Below are 12,310 nucleotides of genomic sequence, written 5' to 3' on the forward strand. Positions count from 1 at the left end.
GGTGCTGTAGGAATCCACAGAATTATTTCACACAAGGGAGAAATATAGGCCATCTTATTTAAGCCATTGTTACTTAAGATTCTGTTTTAGAGAGCTGAACTTAAACCAAACTGATAGAATTCAGTATGAAACCAATTATTCCAATGGTAGAAGTCAGGAATGACAGGATAAAGACTTTCTACATCATCTCTATGCATAGTGCAAGTCATAGGACCACTTAATGTAACCGCAATTATCCAGTTTTATATTTCACATCAGGTGACAAAGTATATGGTAGAAAGCATATCATATACTGTTATTAACTTCTCTGCCTGCAGGCTGTGTCCTGTCCTGTCCTCTCCCATTCTGTCCTCAACAAGGCAGGGAGCAATCTTTCTAACAAACATTCTGATCGCAGCACTCTCTTGCTCAAAATATGTTAATGGGAAATCTTACGTCTAGCATAAGATCAGAGCCCCTTAGCATGCCATACAACCTCCTTCATGACCTGACCCTTGATTACCTCTTTCCCTCACTCCCTGCCCCTCCTACCTCATCTTGTGCTATAGATGCCTTTCTGTCTCTTAACTCTGCGCATTTGTACATGCTTTGCCTTCCTTTGGAAATATTTTCCACTTTTATACCTGTGTTGCAGAGAATGGCTAGTCACTCCTCAATTTCATTTCCTCTTCCTTCTAAATAGTTCTCAGCATCCTCTCTTGAGTGAGGATTGGATCATGTGACGAGTTTAGGACAAAAAATTTTGGTCAAAGTGCTGAACACAACTTTTAGATCCAAGTGAAAACACATCACCCCATCTTTCCATGTTGCTCCCAGCAATTCACACAACCAGAAAGAAAGGATTCTACAATAATGTGAGGTACGTTATTGAAGGAAACCAGATTCTTTAGAGGGAATACCCTGAAGAGTCATCATCTCGCATCATAACATAATACGAGAAAGAAACACAACTTCTCTGCCTTGAGCCACTTTACTTGTGACCACAGTGCAGCCTGACCTACTCCGACAAATGAAATCTGGCTAATATTTCTAAAGCTTAAGTATTGAAATCAAGCATCTCTTCCTCATGGAATCTTTCCCTAATAAACCCCTAATTTCTCAGTTTATGTTCTGTCTCTCATCTGAATATTTCTGAAGCCCTCTGTGCACGTCTGTATCAACAACTGTGGAAAGAGTGAGAAGGAAGTGGGATTGGGCAGAAGTCAAGCTATGACGCAACAAAAGCAGCCTTTGTTGACTCCATGACCCTTCAGAATTGTCTTGAGTTGGGTCAAGATGGACAGATCTTTAAACCCACGCGTCAGTCGTTGGACGCAGGCTATCTAAGGACTCTGGCCTTAGTCAGGATGTTTTCCTGCAGAAGCAGTCCCTGCAGGCGCTGACAGCCAAGGGCAGTCTGCTGACAGCACTCCCCGAATGTGGACAGGATCTCTCGTGCAGGGAGGTCAGGGTTGCGTGCCTCGGTTTCCGCCACAGCAGACTTCTCAGCTCCACAGAGGCGCCACTGCCCTGGTACCACATCACCTTTGCACAGGTTCCAGTTTCGTCCGACTTTACTCAGGTGAACAAAGGATTAATATTATGTGATAAAGAATAGTGTATTTTGCAGCACACGTAAAAGGAAATATTTAATTCAATTGTCTGTAGTTATAGTAAAACATGGAAATGAAATAAAATATATAAAGCAACAGTAGAACCAAATTACTGTAGAGACTTACAGAGAAGGTAGGCTGATTGTTTCCAAAAAAAAAAAAATCTAGTTAAGTAAAGGAACACCAGAAATAAACATTATGTCTTTAGCTGCTTCCGGATCTCCACTCCTCCCTCCCACAGTTTTTAACTCAGAACTTTTTATTTTTTATTTTTTTTGTGAGGAAGATCAGCCCTGAGCTAACATCCTGCCAATCCTCCTTTTTTTACTGAGGAAGACTGGCCCTGAGCTAACGTCTGTGCCCATCTTCCTCCAATTTATGTGGGAAGTCGCCACAGCATGGCCTGACAAGCAATGCATTGGTGCATGCCTGGGATCTGAACCTGGGACACCAGCAGTGGAGAGTGCTCACTTAAGCGCTATGCCATGGGGCCGGCCCCGTCTCAGAACTTGTTAAATAGTGAGCACTTATGAATGGGTATTGAATAACTGAGAAAGAACTGTATGACAAAAGAAAAAAGGAAAAAGTAAATGATTAAAGGGATACAAAGGGTGGCAAAAACAAAAGGATAAAGAGAGCAATGTTTGCTAATCTCATTAGAGACCATCTAAACAAAGAAAGACTGAACACTACACTGTCTCAGATGATGCTGTGTTCTCGAGGATGGCTGCAAAAAGTTGGTGTTGGAATGTAGCAAACAAAATTAATAAACTTTAGAGCCAGAAAACATTATCACTGGAAAGAACTCATGTTATATCTGAAGGAGTCCTAAAGAGAGGCTGATTATTCTCGCTAAGGGTTTGAGGGCTTTTCAGCAGAAGTTTTTTATGTTTTAACTTATAGCTTTCCTACTGTGCATTGGATACAGATGTGGTTTTAAGATCCATTCAAAAATATTTAATCAGCACTAATATTTTCCAGGAAAGTTGTGTGAGCTGAGAGCTAGCAGTTAAAAAAATACCACCCTAATAAAGTTCGCACTGTCTGGGGGACAATAAAACAATGAATAAGATAATAAGTAAAAATTAACAGGTGTTATGGAGAAAAATAAAGCAGAGAAGGGAAACTGGGAAGGTACTGGGGTGCAATTTTAAATAGGTTTGTTTTGAAAAGACTCTGAGAAAATATAGAATACAGACCTAATGAAGATGAGGGAGCATGTCGTGTGGATTTCTGGGGGAAGAGGAAATGGCGAGCGTGAAGAATCTTAGGTGGGAACACACCTGGAGGGTTCAAAGAACAGTAAGGAAGCCACAGGGATGAAAGGCAGAGCACAGAGAAGGCAGTGGGATGGGGTCAGAGAGGGAAACAGGGAAGATAGCATGAGCTCTCACGAGGGCCTCAGAAAAGTGTGAGCAATTTGACTTTTATACCAAACTGAAACAAGTTTTGAAAAAATTAAACCCTGAGAAAAAAGAGGATATTGAATCCATGAAATAAAAATAGGCGATTATTTATTTATAAAGTAAAATTTAGAGACAAAAAAATAATTTGGGGAAATTAAAAATATGACTGAAATCACAAATGCAGTCAAAAGTGTGTGGAAGTCACATTTGAGGACATCTTCTAAGAGGTAGAAAAAGAAGGTAAGAGACAAAAAACTGGAAAGAAAGGGTAAATTAACAAACAAACAAAAATCACTCTGGGGAGGCTAACAGGTGTTAGATTGTACATCCAAAGAGACGTGAGAGAAAACGATTACAGAAAAGATGCAGGAAATGAATGACACAAGTCTTCGTAGGGAAGTGGCCTATAGATTGCCCAGAGTAAGGAATAAAAAGGACCCATAAAAAATACACAACAAGGACAAAAGGAAGACTAATGAGGTCATATTCAAAAGCTCAGGCTTCAGAATAGCATAGACCTCTTACCTGAAAATCTTGGAGCTAGAAGACAATGGAGTACGAGTATTAGTGAAGATAGGCTGATTTTTGTAACAAACTACTCTCCAGTGCCAGTGGTTCAACCAAATGAATGTTGATGCTCTCTCACGACTCCGCCCCACCTGTGATGGAGGTACTGAGGAGACTAGGTCCTCGAGTACTGTGCCTGTGCTGTCGTCTAAGGACTCAGAATTCCCCACTGGACCCCGGGCATTGGCTTCAATCCAGGGGAAGAGGGAGAGTGTGGCAGCCAATGAGGAGGTTGTGAGAGCAGGACTGGAAGGGGCACGCATCACTTCATCCAGGCACATGGCCCCTCCTAATTGCAAAGAAGGCCTAGAGGAAAATGAAACAGTGCATGCCTTGGCCATACAATCCCTCCACAATTCTAAGGTAGTATGATTTCCAAACTAGAACCCATCTGTTATCAATCAAGTCTGAAAGCAGACTAAAGAGTTCTTCAGACATGCAAGATCTCAAACTTACCATTCTTGTGCAATTTCTCAAGAAACTAGTGAAAGATGGTCCCACAAAATGACTAAGCTAATTGAGAAATAGAAATCAGAATGTTTAACAGAGAAGAATAATGAAGAGAGGCCCCGGACTCACAGGGAAGCGAGATCTGAAGACAACAGGTATGTGTCAGGTTTAGAGATAAACCTGTACATTCTGGAGAACAGAGGGCTTAAGGAGGGATGTATTTGAATCAGAAAATAAAATCGAAAGATCAGTGAAGTATTTAAACTTATTGATAGGAAATTTTTTTTCCTATGGGCAAAGAGTTTGGGAATATACTGGTGATGTTTTCATGAAAAAGTAAGCAAACAAAAAAGAGGATCAAAATTAATTGTACAAAAAACAAAAGTTGTGCAAAAAAGGTACAATTATAGTAATATATATGGCTTAGCTATGAATTAAAATTCTATACTCAGCATTGGTATAGCGCACATTATGATATAACCTCAGCATGGCGGGTGGAAGAACATGCGGCTCATCACAACTGAAAACTAATATCGGTAAACACACACTATTTAGAAATACAGAGGTAACTGTCAGAAGAAACACCTAAAGGAGTTGAACTTTGTGACCTCTGAGGAGTAGGACAGAGGTTTAGAGGTACAGAAGAAGCTGCTGGATTTTCTCAAGGGCCTTGTGAAACCATTGTCGTAGGAAGGCAAAGCCTACTCCTACTGCCAAGCATTTCCATCCCTGCTTTACAGCCATACAATCTAGGGTAAATACAGAAAAGATTGATATTGAAATTAAATTGGGAGAGGATACTTGGGAGGAAATTATTTGGCTTCAGTAGATTTTATTTACAACTGTGTGAGCTAAAGTCAATACACAACACATAAAATCAAGCAGTGAGCAGTACTGTATTTCATTTAGCAGATTACTAGATTTCATTACCGGGATCACTAAAGAGGGAGAAAACCATATACCGTTTACACATACATAGAACCTGACAAATGGAAGTGGAAATATTCATGAAGAACCATGAGAAAATAGCAAAGGTCAAGGAATTAGTGAAAGAGATGTGCGTAACAAAGTGGGCGTAACTGAAGACAGACGAAAGACGGTCGAAAAAAAGCATTCTTAGCAGATGTGCTAAAACATTGTAAAACTTGAAGCGAATGTGATGTAATACCCTACTATATAAATCAAGTAAAAAATAAAATGATTTTTCCTTGACTTTTTCATTATTTATTGAAGGGAGAACAGCTGGGTGAAGAATGTGGTGTTCTCCTTAAGATGTAAGAAGCTGTAATATTTTTAAAAGGAAGAGCTTAAAGTTGTATGATAAAGCTATTGAGAAAAGCTAAAACTCTTGAGACACAGGGTCTGCATATAGGATTTTATAAATTGTTGTCTGTTTTGGTCCACCTTTAGCTGAAGCACATACTGCCACTGTAGAAAGACAGAACAATGTTTGTGAATTAAGAGAACGGTGAAAACTCCACTACACAGAAACTAACGTAAACAGTTCTTATCTTGGAAGAGCATTGTGTAGTAAGGAGACCTGGACTTTTGGCTCCCCCGCTGACTGCCTAGACTTCTTCCTCCTTGTGTGTGTAGAAGAGGAGGGTAGAGTACCAGAGAATCCAGTTCTGTGGCCCCGTAAGAAGGGTGATTTTAGGGAGTGAGTCCTCAGCAGCCGCACAGAGCTGAGATGATCGGGGGAGCCTGGGAGTAAATGCTGGCACGGCGGTGAGCAGAGTGGCGGACCAACAACTCCACTGGGCATCCTGTGCTTGCTGGCACTTTGCAATTTCAGGGATTTATTGTTGCCCATTCTGCCCTTTATCATCTCTTCCACTGTCCTCCTCAGACAGAGTTCTTGGCAAAAACTCTTTACAGTACTCTCAAACACTTTCAGTGGTTATCCTCAGGTTTACCACTCACTGTGGTGTTCTGTGTCCTGAAGAAAGTGATCACTAACTCCACGTTAGTTTTCTCGTTTGTAACAGGAAGGAGAGTGCTTGGCCTTCCTACAGGACAGCCTGTGGTGTTTCTATTCATTGCATTCTCTGTTGTAACTATTTCTATTGTTAAATATCACTGACGGCCACCTGGCAAACCCTAGTAGTCAAAAAGAAAAAGTTAAGTCTACCAGCTTTCTGCAGCAAGGGGAAGACGCACTCCACAGAGACCCTGGGTGCCTCTCGGTGAGAAGAGTCAGGAGGGGCCTACAAGCCCCTGCATTTGTGCTGGCCGATGCTCGGGAAGGCGAGAATTGTGAGGACCAGTCTAGAATCTGGGTATCTAGACAGTCTTTCTCAGGAGGGAGGGACGAGGCTGTGCTGGACCGTCATTGGAGAGAAGCAGCAGTCCCTCAGAAGCAGAGGATTCAGTTGAGTGTGGCCGTGTGTCTCCTGTTGAGACGTTCTGTTTCCTCACCCTCATCACAGCTCACTGCAAACATGACTGATGTTCTCTTAGGAACACGTGATTTTCACCTTCTCCCTGCGTAGAAGGTAACCAAACCTACAGAATCGATACCACCATCAGCTGTCTCCTAGAGATGAGGAAACTGTGCAGCGCGTTGGAGTCAGCCACTAAGGCCACAGGTCAGTAGAGCGAGGAATACCTTCTTTCCCACCAACTCAAGTCAGTCCATTGAAAACCCTTTTCTAAATCCTCAGGGCTCATGCCTTATCATCAATGAGTCTTCTGCGTTCCACCAAGTCAGAGTTCATTTCTTCTCCTTCTGCACTTCAAAAGCACTTGACACTCTTGTGAAATCGCCATCTCATGTGGGAAGAGGATTTCTCTCAGTGTTTAAGGTTTGCATATTCTGGATACCAAATTCTACATTCCTGAGCTCCACCTACTTCTCACCCAGAATTTTCTCTTGTGCAAACCTCGAATGTCCCTCATGTTTCCATCCACTTCCCTGTGCTCGGACAGAGTTAATTGACAAAACAGCTATAAATTATTTCTGGGCTCTGGTTTCTTTTCTCAGCTCTGGTTTATATCCTCAGATAAATGTAACCCGAGCCCTCTCCTGGCTTCCTTCCTCCACAGCACTAATTTCCTTCAGGTCAGACTCTCCTGTGGACCTGCTGGGGGCTAGATTAACTACCCTTGCTCTGTCATTGATTGGGGTCCAAGCAGCTGTCTTGTTTTGTTGTTGTTGTTCTTGTTTTCCATTTCTCCTGAACAACCATTTCAACTGTTACTTTAATATATTTATTATACATAGTCGTATGTAGAAAATAACATGATATTAACTCAAAATTTCCTAGGCAGGAACAAATGACCAACAGCAATATTAACAACCCAAATTGTATTGACTCATCGTTCCCACCACCTAACGCAGGACCTCAGTCCCCAGGTCACAACCTCTTCCAGTTCTCTCTGGAAGCACATGCAGTGAAAGCTTGATGTTTGCGCATAGTCGGGCAGCAAAACCACTGTGTTCAGCACACGTGTGCTCAGGGATAAATTCATTCAAGTTTCCCGTTTCAGTGTTTCCCTGATACCACCGGAGGCCCACTTAGGGGGATGACTTGCACCCTGCAGGGCTGACAGTGGTCTCCAGTCATTCACAGAACACTCCCCAGAGCAGTTATCCTCAAACAACTGGTGCAGGAGGAATGGTTTCTCCCCTAACCCAACACAAAACCAATGCATTTATAAAGCACAGTAAAAATGAATTTCTAGAAAAATGGTATATATATATATTTTTTTTTTTTTGGCAAGGAGGATTCACCCTGAGCTGACATCTGTGCCAATCTTCCTCTATTTTGTATGTGAGCTGCCATCATAGCGTGACCTGATGAGTGGTGTAGGTCTGCGCCCAGGATCCAAACCCCAGCTGCCGAAGCAGAGCACGCCGAACTTAACCACTAGGCCCCCAGGGCTGGCCTGAAAATAGCATATTCTTGAATGTCACAGCAATGTCAAATTGCTGTCAAAGTTTCTGAATGCTTATTCTCAGTCTCTGTACCAATAGCTCATGGATTAGGACCAAACGTACCCCACTTTAAGAGCACGGCCCTTGAATGCCATCTCTGAATGCCCCTAAGCTGCCACATCGTCACAGGGACAGTGCTCTACAGTTTCCAGCCAGAGGGCATATCGTGGAAAATCAGCAGAAAGCTCATGTCTCTGAATGTGTGTTGCGCTTTTGTCATCTGGGCCCTAGAAGTGACATTGTCTGTGCACGAGTTTCTAAAGACCCTTGTGAAGAAATCTCATCTAAACTATTCCCCCTTCTTCCACAGACCTGGGCCTAGAACACAGGGCCCAGCGGAGGACAGTCGCCGTCCTGTCATCCCTGCTCTTCAGTCTCCCATCTCCCCTTCCTCTGAGACCCTCCCCCAGAGGATCAGGTTCCCTCACGTGTGAACCCATGCTAACTGATAATGCAGGAGCCACCGGCCTATCGGTTTATCGGAATGTGGTGTTCAGCAGAGACTCTGTCTTCACGTAATTCCAACTCAATGTATGGTACTCCAGGCCCTGTGCCAGCCATCGTGTGACAAAGTTCATACTGCCACTCTTTCCTACGTAGAGATGGAACGCGTGTTGACTAGGAGCTGAGCTCTGTGCTGACAAGCTTCTTTAATCCTCAAGGCAGCTTCACGAGGCGGCCACAGGCATCCTTCCACTTCACAGACGAGGATGCTGATGCTCAGAGATCCTCAGTGACTTGGCTAAGGGTGCTAGACTGGTGGTCAGCAAAGCCACAATAAGTGGTGTTGCCTAGAAAAACAGGGACAAGAGAACGCAATGAACACAAAGTGTAAAGATGATGTTTGAAGAATATAGGTTTCTTAACCAGGTGAGGACATAGGGACTTTTACAGAACAGGATCCTGTATGTCAATCACCAGCTTGGAAAAAAAGAAAGAAAGAGAAGAAGACTGACGCTTATTTTGAGCAATAGTACAATATTTGCTTATTGTACTATTAGGTCCGTCTAATTCCCTGGCAATGACTGAATAATTTGGAAAGGGGATACATATGATCAGGACATTTGTGGCTCTGTCCCTCCTTCTAGCAAGGCACCCCGACTTGCTTGGCCTGTGACTAATTCCACCCACTTGTTCAGCTGTGACTGTCAGCTGAGATTGAGAAGGACGTGCTCAGGGGCCCAGGCCTCCACCGACGCTGGCTCGTTACTCACAACCGTGTCACAGCTGGTCTCCCACCTGCGCACAGGCCTCTGCCAGGGTCCCAACCTGACAGCCACACCCTCTGACTCTGCACTCTGGAGACACGAACCAGGGCCTCCCTCTGGTCTGAGCTCTGGCCCCTCGTAGCCAGTGTTTTGTGGCCTGTCTCTGTCCCCACCAGGAGCTAAGTGTGTTATAGGCTTGGCTCCCACTTCCTCCGGCTTGTTTGGTAATAACTGTCTCCATCATCTGTTTCTTTTCCCTGCCCAGTGCCCCTTCCCTCTCCGGCTAACCCAGCAGCTTGCTTCTGGTGGAGGAGGGTGTTTCCTGCAGGTCTGGTGAGCTGACACCCCGTGCACTGCTCTTTTTCGGAAGCACACCGTGACTCAGGCTGGACCTCGTCCTCATCCGGATGTGCAGTGTGAGCTCTCTGAGGAGTTGCTCCCTCTTCTGAGGCAGTTCTTGGAGGCTGATGCTTCTCGCCGCCGACGGGGATGAAGGAAGGAGACATTACTTGAGCCCCTGCTCCTGTACAATCCCGAATCCGGGAACCTTGCATTTACATCAGCTTTTTTTAAACTAACTTAGGTTGGGTAGGATTTTTGTCACTTGCAACCAAAGTGCTTGTGCTTAAATCACGGGTCACTGCCCCCCCACCTGATGCAGGACCTCGTTCCCCAGGTCACAACCTGGGAGACCTGCCTGTGCCCACGTACACTCAGGGTTTGGTGTCTGTACCAGATCTGTGGGCCCCAGGCCCAGTTTAAACCACTGCACCCCCTCTTTGTCCACACTGCCATGGGCCTAACCAGACTCCTCGTCCTGGACTTTCCGAGGCCCTTCTGCCCTCTGTACAAGACCTGATGTAAAAGGCGGGGTAAAAAGGCCATGGAGCCCTCTCCTCTGTGTTTGTCAACTAATAGATTTCCTAATAGGAACCAGCACCCAACTGAACACAGTGTAGTAAATAATAAGTTAAAGAAATTAACTTTTGCATGTTGATGCCAAGTCCATTATCCACAACAACCACAAGAACAGAATCACAGTGAAGATGTCAGAAGATAAGAATCTTGAGAACAAAATAAATGCAAAATGTCAATATCCACAATCAATAAAAATAACAGTGAGTAAGAAATAAAGAAAATGTAATGGGAAGAAAAATTCTACTCCTACACAGTATGTAAATTTTTTAGGAATAAACTGTACACTAAACTTGTAAAGAGGGACTGTGGTGTGCTTACCAATCGACACCGTTATTAGGATACTCAATACATGTTTGTTAATGATGGGTTAGCAAAGAAAATGTTAGGGATTTTCTTAGAAACATACAGTGCCATGAAGCAACTTTTGTCCTTTGTCTCATATGCCTTAACTCCATTTGCCTACCACCAACTGGACGCAGGATATCTTTGTGGAGTTGTTTTATTGTTTTAAGGAACAATAAGCCCAAACAATTTAAAGGCAGCAGTTGAAATCATCGTGGAGGAGATTCCATCTGGTGGAGGGATTGCAAGTGCTTCTCAGGGGAGATACAACGTTTCAGGGTAAAATCCTGCCAGAGGTCAAAGAGTGGGGAAAATAGGAGAGACGCAAAATCTCCTCATATAAGGTGGCTGCTCAAGGTGAGAAGTCTGGAGGATCAGGACATAAAAGATGTTGGAAATCTACACTTCAAGATGGTTGAATGTAAGGAAAGGATTTTAAACTGGTTGGCAACAGAGGATAAAGATATTGGCTGTGATCAATAAAGCAGTAATCAATTAAGCTTGTTTAGAATAGACACACTGTGATTATTTTAGAAAAAGGATTAACACTATTATGAAAAAAAAATGTCAGAAAGGACAAAATATGCAATCAAGACACAAAGTTAAGTATGAAATAACTCAGGAGAAGGGCATGCTTTGCTTACAATTACTCCTTAACACTGGTTTTGAAGCATAATATTTGAGGGACAAATAACAGATAACTGACCAAGATGCAGATGTGTTCAGACTGATAATGTAAAAACAGAATGAAACATGAGTATTTTAAAGAATAGATAATATGCCTGTTGGCCATTTTGATGTCTTATTTGGAAAAATGCCTGTTTAGTTCTTCTGCTCATTTTTTAATCAGATCGTTTTTTTGTTACTGAGTTGACTGAGTCCTTTATATATTTTGAATATTAACCCCTTATCCAATGTACGGTTTGCTAAAATTTTCTCCCATTCTATAGGTTGTCTTTTCATTTTGCTAATTGTTTCTTTTGCTGTGCAGAAGCTTTTGAGTTTGATGTAGTCCCATTTGTTTACGTTTTCTTCTGTTGTTTGTCCTTTTGGCATCATGTTCAAAAACTCATTGCAAAGACCAATATCAATGCATTTCTCCCCTGTATTTTATTCTAGGAGTTTTACACCATCAAGTCTTACGTTTAAGTCTTTGATCCACTTCCAGTTAGTTTTTGTGAATGTTGTGAGATGGGAACATAATTTCATTGCTCTGCTTGTGTTTCGCCAGTTTTCCCAGCACTGGAAAACTGTCCAGTTGTTGAAAAGACTGTCCGTTCCCCACTGGGTGTTCTTGGCTCCCTTGTCAAATATTCTAATTATCAGGGAAATTCAAATCAAACCCACAATGAAATATCACCTCAGACCTGTTAGAATGGCTATCATCATATGGAGAAAAGGGAACCCTTATCACTGTTCGTGGGAATGTAAATTGGTCCAATCACTATGAAAAAAATACGGAAGTGACTCAAAAATGTAAAAATACATCTACTATACGATCCAACAATCCTACTTCTGGGTATATACCCAAAGGAAGTGAAAACAGGATTTTGACAAGATATCTGCACTCTCATGTTTATCTCAGCATTATTCACAATAGCCAAGATATGGAAATAACCCAAATGCCCATTAACAGATGAATGGATAAAAAAGGTGTGGTACATTTACACAATGGAATATTATTTGGCCATAATTATGGGGAGGATATTCTGACATTTGTGACAACATGGATGGACCTTGAGCACATTATGCTAAATATGATGTCAGACAGAGAAAGACAAGTACTGTATGATATCACTTATATGTGGAATCTAAGGAAGTTAAACCTGTAAAAGACAGATGGTCCAATGGTCCAATTATCAGGAGATGGGGGGGTGATAAGGGTGATAG

This window comes from Diceros bicornis, chromosome 11, assembly GCF_020826845.1.
Source record: "Diceros bicornis minor isolate mBicDic1 chromosome 11, mDicBic1.mat.cur, whole genome shotgun sequence".
NCBI lineage: Eukaryota > Metazoa > Chordata > Mammalia > Perissodactyla > Rhinocerotidae > Diceros > Diceros bicornis.